This window comes from Podarcis gaigeae (genome assembly GCF_964106915.1).
Source record: "Podarcis gaigeae genome assembly, chromosome: Z".
Taxonomy (NCBI): domain Eukaryota; kingdom Metazoa; phylum Chordata; class Lepidosauria; order Squamata; family Lacertidae; genus Podarcis; species Podarcis gaigeae.
This window is the reverse complement of record NC_139691.1, coordinates 16917640-16927176: the sequence shown is the minus strand read 5'-3', so window position 1 is coordinate 16927176 and position 9537 is coordinate 16917640. Positions and strand designations below refer to the sequence as shown.

General features: G+C 43.9%; 1 long non-coding RNA gene across 1 annotated transcript; it reads right to left on the bottom strand.

The window, feature by feature from the left end:
* Positions 1 to 639: 639 nt before the first annotated feature.
* Positions 640 to 9128, bottom strand: LOC310836822. The gene is made up of 2 exons (XR_014560230.1): positions 8718 to 9128; positions 640 to 765 (listed from the first exon to the last, which is right to left on the bottom strand). It is a non-coding gene; the product is annotated as an uncharacterized lncRNA (long non-coding RNA).
* Positions 9129 to 9537: the final 409 nt, after the last annotated feature.

The following is a 9537-nucleotide window of genomic DNA, read 5'->3' as shown; positions in this document are numbered from 1 at the left end:
AAAGACACAACTTGGAAGCCTCCCCTGGGTATTTTTGCTGCATCTTTGTACTGGGAGTGCCTGTGTGATCCAATGGCACCTGGTGCAGAGGCCCACAACACAACTACCTGCCCACCCCAGCAGAAACTGACTGGAAGATGGGAAACGCATAAGCAACATCACCTCGTGCAGAGATGCATTTCAGCTTCCTCTGGCAATAAGCAATCCTGTCGCTCTCAGAACTGAACACTCCAGCAACAGTAGAGTTGTGGATTGAGAGGGTATATAAACCCAGAGCTGTTACTCATGCAGAGACACAATTTGGCTGTTGGCATCTATGTGTCTCAGGAGACAATGGAGGAGTGTGCCTTTGGGGGTGAGGTCAAGCTGTTGGAAGGTTGCAGCACCCACTGTGGCTGTAGGCCAATATGGGAGAAACATGTTTTGTTGCAGCTGGGGCAGATGAATTTGTCCGGTTGTGCATATGCAGATACACCATGGCATTTCTTCTCTCTGCACTCCTCTCAGCAGTCATTTCTCATTTGATCACTGCTATGGATACACAGCTTGACTGCCTCTCCCCAGGCACTGTGGTCGTCTGCAAGGGATTCCAACATGGCAGGGTTGAGGTTAGTGATGCAGAGACACAACTAGGCACACTTATCTAAAACTAACATTTTTAATACGTGTATTTATTTCTTGTGGCAAAATTCTTCAACGCCACTTTAGCCTTCCTTGGCCTGGCACACAGTTTTGGAAGAGCAGCTCTCCCCTGTTGTGTGATCCCTGCAATGACAAGAAACGCAGCAATCAGGGTCCCTGGTCCACCTGGAGACTTTCAACATAGCCTATTTAGCATAAGATGCAATCCTTTAGGAACGTTTGCAGAGAACATCGCATGAGTCAGGTCTGATGCAACATTTTTTCCAAACCTTTATCTTTCCTCTCCCATAAGCAACATACCGTATTTCGCCATTTATTCTGGTTTGGCTAAGAGTTCATTCCTCCTTTCCTCTGCTATTATTTGTTCATCTTCCTGCTGCTGCTTCTCTCCCCCTCTCCCCCTTTCTCTCCCTCTCTTTCTCTCCCTGTGCCTGGCGGCTTATGAGAGACACTACGGCATGAAAAGATATTCGCTCAAATAAAGTTGGATTGAACTATATTATTGAAAAAGTGACCTCCAGTGGTCACTGGGACATTCACCCATCAGCTGCAGGCAAGTGAAAAGAAGCTATTGCCGGGGACTTTTTCAGCCTAAGGGGGGACAGTGCCACGGATGACCGCAATGTCCTCCCCAGTCCACACCCCACATATATATTAATACTTAAAACACACACACACCAGAAATTTCAGTCTTGCAAAGGTGTATTTCACACAGGCAGCACTCAGTCCCCAGCGGCACAGGGTCACGATTGTAAGGTGTCATTCAAAAGGATCACAGCACCTTTTATTCCACACACTCTTCCCCTCCTGTCCCCACCTCACAACCCCCCACTGAAGCCCCATTCAGAAATCTATCCTTCTGGATAAGTGGCTGGTGGCTTATAGGAAACTCTAAAAAGGTAGTTTCAGAGGAACTGACTTGGTTCACGCCATGGGATCCACAGGTACGTGTCTCCTGCAAGGGGCCAGCATGCTGACCAGCATTGTGGATGCTCAAAGGCCCAGGAGTCTGTGCTCTCAGAAATGAAATGTTTGCTATTTCCCTTCCAGAAGCAGCCATGATCCCATGCAGTGAGCCTCTCATTTATTCAGATAGTTCATATCATATTCTGCTAGATTGCCTTTGGAATTTACACAGCAGCCTTGTAAAGTAGGACACAGCAGTGCTTGGAATGAACTGTAGATCAGTTTAACAAAGTTCACCAAATTAGTTTGAAAATCTCTGAATGATACCTAAAACCAATTCCAGTAATTGCGGAGTGACTGGGACATGAATTAAGTTTGTTTTGGGGAGGAGCTCTGAACAATTTCCAATTCATCTTCAAGTTAATTATTTTACATAGTCCTTATTTTTTAGTCCTTTTAGCTTTAAGGTCATAATTGTTGGGGGAAATAATTGAAAACATGCACATTCCACTCTTCGTGTGTTTTGACGTTTTCTTAGGATGCTTTCAAACAACACTTTATTCTGTCTTCCACATCTTCGAAGTTTCACATCTTAAGTGATCTTTCACATGGCATAAAACCACTTCTGGTTTGGAAGGTTCCATGAACCAGGGGCCATAAAAAGAAAAAAAAAAAGATTGATTCCATTTTCCCCCGTTACTTTGAAAACCACTGTTATGTGTTTGTAGGGTGCCATACACCATGAATCCCTGGATTCAATAAAAATAGAATTAATCAAGGTTTGGGAAGTTAAACTGTGCCAAATTCTGAAGCCCAAAAGATACAGCTAGGCAAGCCTGGTGATAGCTTGTTGGTCCTTAGGAGAACAAAGCCTAGTAATGGTCTGGGATATTAAACCAGAATATTAACATCCAAAGAATGTGCTAGTCAGTAAATGGGTGGAGCCCCGTCTTGAGATGAGAGGCAGTTAGCATAACAAAATATGTATTTTATCAAAGTAATTGTTGAACTGAAATACAATTAAGAAGTAGTAAATTCTTTGGGGGGGGGGCAAGAGAGTGGGGCCCTAAGCTATAGCTTGTTTAGCTTATACATAAATCTAAGCATCCTATTCTCACAGTGGCCAACCCTCAAGCAGGATCCAAACACTACTCTCTACTCCTGCTTTTTCTAGCAATGCTATCCAGAAGCATTACTGACTCTCTCCACTGTGGGAAGAGAATAGCCATCATGGCTAGTAGCCATAATTAGCCTTTTTCTCCATGAATTTTTCCAATACTCTTTTAAAACCGTCCAAGTTGTAGGCTATTACTGCCCTCTGAGGGAGTGGGTTGCACAGTTTAACTCTGCATTGCGTGAAAAATGACTTCCCACCCCCCACCCCCCTGTCCTGAATCTTCCAACACTCAGCTTCATTGGCTGTCCATGAGTTCTAGTGTTATAAGAGAGGGAGAAAAGTTTTGTTGGCCACTATGAAAATAGGAGGTTGAACTAGATGGGCCACAGGCCTGATCCAGCAGGGCTCTTATGTTCTTATTATTTCCATTGCTCACAAATTATTTAATTAATTTTTTTATTTGTATAGCTTTATATACTGTTTAAAATCTCTACGTGAAATGGTATAAAATGCTCATTTAAATACAGCAAAAAGCAGAATTTAAAAACAACAGGCACAATAAAATTATGAAAGTACAGATAAATTCAATGTATTTTAAAAAACCAATGTGCACAATGGAATTACACATCTGGGTAGGCTTGCCTGAACAAATCAACAGTACAATAATATCAATATGGAGGGAGTTCCTAGGCATGGCCACACATGCAAGAATAGGTGCTACAGAGAGTAAGTGACGCTACATTGTAGCTCTGTGTTGTTGGTATAATTTGGAAAATTGGGTGGAAGTGCTTGGCCCATGTCTTGAGCAGCCCATCCCCTTAAGAAACTAGCAACCATCTTGAACTCCTTTTAAAAAAAAATTCTAACATTGGAATCTCACCCAGTAGCTCCTTAAGCTTTTTAAAATCAGCCTTCTTAAAGTCAAATGTGCATGTTTGACTACTCAGTTTTCCCTTGCCTCTGTAATCATGAAACCCAGGAACTCACAATCTCATCCTCCCAAGTTTCCCAGTTCAGTCAATCAGTTCTTCCCCTTGGTGAGGACCAGGTCCAAGATACCATTATCCCCTTCTGGGAAATGAAATTTTCAGCAAGGGATTGGAGGAATTTGTTGGACCTTAGTCCCAGCAGATACCACGGCAGTTGAAGTCGCCCATCTCTACTGTAGCTCTCCTTTTTGAATGTTTAGTAATCTGCTCTAGGAAAGCATCAGAAAGCATCACCCAATTCTTCAGTCTGGCTTGGTGGTCTTTAGCAGACACCCACAGTAAGGTCACTGCTGTTTCTCCCCTATGATTATGACCCACATACTCTCAATCTGCCTTCTGTGCTCCAAGTCATGGCTCTCTTCACAAGTGCACACACATCCTTGAACAATGTAAGGCAGCTCCCCTTAGTATATTTAAGGAGTTTAGGGAGTTTAATTGCATATTCCCATAAAACAATCATGACCAATACAAAGCAGTTCCCAGATTAAAAGTTCACTCCTGACTTACCTGCTAGTGTTCTCTATTCCTGGGCTCTTTATCAACAGCTCATTATTGGGAAAATCCAGAGCAAAATGGAAGAGATGTGGGTTCTAATAGGATTCAGAGCATGTGCAAGAGCTGGGGGTGGGGGGTGGAGTTCCTGTCAGGAGCAATCAGATATTTGAAGAGCTCCTTTTGGGGTGTCGTCCATGTCTACACCCAGCTGAGACTCCTGGAGCAAATCATCACACTGTATTACACAGCAGGAAAGGCTGTCAGAACGGTGTGTGTTGTTGGTTTTTTGTGAGAGCGCGAGACCAGAATCCAGGAAACCAGGGGCGGAAATCATATGATAAGCTACATTACAGGGTTCATTTCAGCAGCAGCAACAAAATTTATTCTATGATCAAATAGGAATGGGTGCAGAATTCAGATCTGTTCACATCTGAAAGTGAACTGACTTCATTCACAATTGCCCAAACTCAGGGGTTGAGCACTGATAGCTATGGAAGAGAAATGGAGCCAAGAAAAGTTAAAATGAAGATATTTATTAGCAGACTATGAGGAAACCAAATTATCTTATGCTGTATAACTAAGGGGACCAAAAACAACAACAATAATCCATGCTCAGTGGACACAGAATGCTGACTGACAAAGGGTGGGGGTAACAACAATGCAATGGAGTGTCCTGGGAGAGGGTGGCTGGCTGACCTGAACACCTGAATAACACTCCACGCTGCAAAATTTTGTTGCAGCTCTCACTTTTTGTTGCTCTAACTTCCTTATAAAATTGAGGGCATGGGAAGGAAAACACAGCTTTTCTGTTAATGAAAGAGCCTGTTTTGAAAACAAGAACCTAAGAAGAGCCCTGCTGGGTCAGGACAAAGGAGGCCCATCTAGTCCAGCCTCCTGTTCTCACTGTGGCCAACCAGGTGCCAAAATGGGAAGCCCACAAGCAGGACCTGAGCACAAGAGCTCCCCTCCCCTCCTGTGGTTGCCAGCAACTGGTATTCACAAACATTAAAAGGTAAAGGTAAAGGGACCCCTGACTATTAGGTCCAGTCGTGATCGACTCTGGGGTTGCGGCGCTCATCTCGCTTTATTGGCTGAAGGAGCAGGCGTATAGCTTCCAGGTCATGTGGCCAGCATGACTAAGCCGCTTCTGGCGAACCAGAGCAGCGCACGGAAATGCCGTTTACCTTCCCGCCGGAGCGGTACCTATTTATCTACTTGCACTTTTTGGCGTGCTTTCGAACATTACTGCCTCCAAAAACAAGGTCTAAAAATGTTTCTATTCCAGATTCAATGTTATGCTTTTAATTTTATTTTTAAAAAAAAAAAAATCTTTGCCACTAGTTCCCTTGGTACTTGTCTCAGTTACCCCCACCCCCAATTTATTTAGCTGATTAAAAAAACATATATCTGAACTTTTGAGACTCAAAAGTTTCCTCCACAAACATTCCAGTTGCACTGGGGTGGTACAAAGTCAAAAATTTCCAATGCTAAGAGATGAAAGAATGAATGATGCATTCATTCATCTCTTTAGACTGACAACTCTTGAAATAAAAGGGATGGATAAATTATACTGATTTATGCAGCTTATATTATTACATAGACTGGACATTCAGACACAATCACGTCTGAACAAATTGACCAACAAAATGCCTACTTTCAATTTTGTAAACAACTAGATAAAAAAGAAAAGGCTAGCTCGTTATGACACATATACTTGAAAACATTTTATTCCTATCTTTAAAAAATGCAGGTGAATTTTTTTTGTTTAATTTGGTTAGTTTGCTTTTTTGTTTTTTATTTACTATTTGTATGTGTTTCTGATTTTTTGAATTCTTGATTTTTGAAATGAAAAAGTCACAAATCACAGAAATCAGAAATCGGAAAAATAAAAAAATAAAAAATCAGGAAAAATCATTCAATGGTTTTTGTTTTATTTGTTTAGTTTGCTTTTTGTTTTTTATTGGCTTTTGTATGTGTGTTTTTGATTTTATGATTTTTTTGAATTTTGAAATAAAAAAATCAAAAAAATCAGACATCAGAAAAATAAAAAATCAGGAATAAATAAATAAAGCAAGTGAAGTCACTTATTTAAGAAAAGAATATTGTGAAGCAGAGGGAATGCTAGATTGATTAAGGTTGCAACTCTTCCTACTGGCAATGAAGCTCTAATTTTGTTTGTCTAAATACTTAAGGGAAATTAATGCCCAACAAGCAAACAGAACCACTGTAGATTTCTGGACCCACTCTACATTTGTGGTGCCTAAGACTATACATAATTGGCAAGCACCCTTTCAAAATCAGTTGTTTCATTTCAGCTATACTTGGGCAATGAGGTGAAATCCTTTGCGGGGATGGGGGAGAGAAATGGAGCTGCCATTCTTTTAATTTGGGGGCATTCAAAAAAATATGTATCTGTACAGGAACTTTATTTTTATTCTTATTACTACTAAACCCCTTGCCTCCAGGGCACACATCTCCAGTTGCTTTCAGCTGGTAACCCACACAGACACATACTCTGGTCCACTCCATGAACTCCTGCTAGAATCCCTTGCAAAGTCTACCAACATTTTGTTTTGTAATAGTGATCTGTGTCAGAGGTTCTAGCCCACATCTTTGAAAAAGGCAGCGACTGGGTACTGCCAGGTAGCCCTTTGGGAGAGGGATGTCAAAATAAAAATCTCATCCTGTCTCCCCAATTATAAGCTGTTTGACAATGGAACGGAATCCCTCGGAAGAAGGCGCAGGCTCGTTTTCTGCTGTTCTGGAGGGTAGGAACCAAACCAAGGGATTCAAATGACAAGGAAAGGAGATTCCAACTAAGCTTTAGCAAGAACTTTCTGAACGGCAAGAGATGTTTAACGGGGGAATGGACTCCCTTAGAAGGTGGTGGAGATTCCTTCCTTGGAGGTTTTAAGTTGGATGGCCATCTATCCGGGATTCTTTAGTTGTGATTCTTGCATTGCATGGGGCTGGACTCAATGGCCTTGGGGTACCTTTGAACTCTAAAATCCTATGGTTTCCTTCCAGCTTCAGGTATGCAAAAATGAATCTTCCAAAGTTTTGATAACTCATGGACTGCGGACTTTTGTCAGCCTTCTGAGGGCCACATGTCAACGAGGGTGGGCCAGGTCACTGCAAGGCCAGCTCCAATCAAGCAACTCGCTCCAGCAGCTCCTGCTTGCAGGCTTCTCATAATAGACATCTGGTTGGCCACAGTGAGAACAGGATGCTGGACAAGAAGGGCCATTGGCTTGATCCAGCAGGATTCCTCTTATTCCCAAGCAAGAGCCAGTTTGCAATATGCTTTTAAAAGCATCATGGCCGCACAGAGGTTGAATACACGCACTTCCCTGGGAGGAAATGTATTTCATATAATCATAGAATTGTAGAGCGGGAAGGGACCCCAAGAGGCATCTAGTCCAACCCCCTACAAAGCAGGAATCACAGCTAAAGAACCCCTGACAGATGGCCGTCTGCTTAAAAACAGTGTAGGATTGGCTTTCGTTCTTAGTTCCTGGAGTGCTTTCATTCCCGGAAGCAAGAGAGCTGAAATTGAGCAGCCAACTAGGGCCTCTGCATGCCAGCAGGGGCACACACTGCGTGGGATGGGCCTGCTTTTGGAATAATAATAGGGGGTGCTCTGGGCACACCTCTAAGGCTCTTCCAGGTAAAGAAGAAGGAGCGTGGAGGATAAAACAAGCAGGCCTTGCTCTTTGATCAGGGTAAGGATGCAGCTCAGCAGCAGGCCACTGGCTTTGCAGGCAGAGGTTCCCAGGTTCGATCCCCAAGGGCATCTCCAAGCAGAGCTAGGAAAGACTTTCAAGCCCTAGAGAGCTATTGCCAATGAGTGCATGTGGTAGTGAGCAAGATGCAGGGGAAGGCAGCTTCCTGTGTTCAACATTCAGAACCATGAGGACTAGAATCTTTCTTTATTTTTAGGGAATGGGCAGCAGCTCAGTGGTGGAGCATCTACTTTGCACACAGAAGCCCCAATGCCAGGGATTGAGTCGGCAGCCTTCTGCATGCAGAGCTGGTACCCTACCTTCCACGGAGCCAGGCTGTTGTTCCATTTAGCCCAGTCTTGCCGCACTGACCAGAAGTAACTCTCCAGAGTTTCAGGAAGTTTTTCGCCTGCCTTGCTTGGAAGGCCGGAGGGGGGCTGGACCTGGGAACTTCTGCATGCAAAGCAGGTGCTCTACCACTAAGCCAAAGCACCTCCCAGGAACAGAGGGGGCTGCTTTTTACCAAGTCAGACCACTGGTCCAGCTACTTCAGAATCCTCGCTACTAACTAGGGGACCTTCTGCATGCAAAGCAGCTGCTCTGTGGGGCGTGGGGGGGGGGGAGAGATCCAAAAGTCCGATCCCTCCTTGCATCTCTTTCCAAAGCTTCTTCCTCCTGGCTGGATCTCTTGCAGTTTTTTCCGTGGGCGAAGGCAGGCAGGCGGTTACGGCAGCCTCCCGGAGGCTCAGTGATCGCCCAAGGGCAGAACCAACCAAACCAAAAAAAGGGGGGATTTATTAATTTGGGTTCTTTCTTTCTTTTTTTCTTTCTTTTTTCACAGCTCACATTTCTTGCTCTGAAAAGCGTCTTCGGCTGACGCGGAGGCTTCTCTAAGGCCCAAAGTGCAAAGCCCAGCCCGGCTGGCTTCCTCCTCCCCCGCGGCGGCTCCTGCCCATTCCCGCCGGATCCCCCCACGCTCCAGATGTAAAAAGGGAGCCGCCGAGAACGGACAGAGACTCCCCGCGGGCAGTCGCGAGGAAAGGGGGGGCGAAGGAACTGCAATTCCCAGCATGCCTTGCTGCTCGCTTGCTATGGCAAGCCCGGAGGAGAAAGACCCCCCTCGCTGGGGATTGTAGTTTTTTATTGATGAGGGTGATTTTGCTGGGAATTGTAGTCTTTTATTAATGTTGATTATGATGGGAATTGTAGTCTAGTTATTATTAATAATAATTATTGTAGTTTATTATTATTTTGCTGCCAATTGTAATCTATTCTATGATTCTGCTTTTATTACGGTGTTGGGAATTGTAGTCTGTTATTATTATTTTGCTGGCAAGTGTATATTATCATTTTGCTGGCAATTGCAGCCTATTGCTAATTAATATCAGTTTGCTGAGAATTGCCGTCTGTCATTTATTGTTATTTATATTATCATGGCAATTGTAGTCTCTTATTTATCATTATTATTATTTTGCTTGCAGTTGTGGTCGCCGTCATTATTAGTATTATTTACACGTGTGCATGCGTGCGCGCGCGTTTTTAAAGTTCACCCCTAGAGGGGAGCGCCTCCTTTGGGGGTGGGGGGCGTCGGAGAAGGGGCGCCGAGAGGGCTCATGCGTTGCAACGCCGTGCAATTTAATTGCACCCCTTCCTCTTCCCCCCCCCA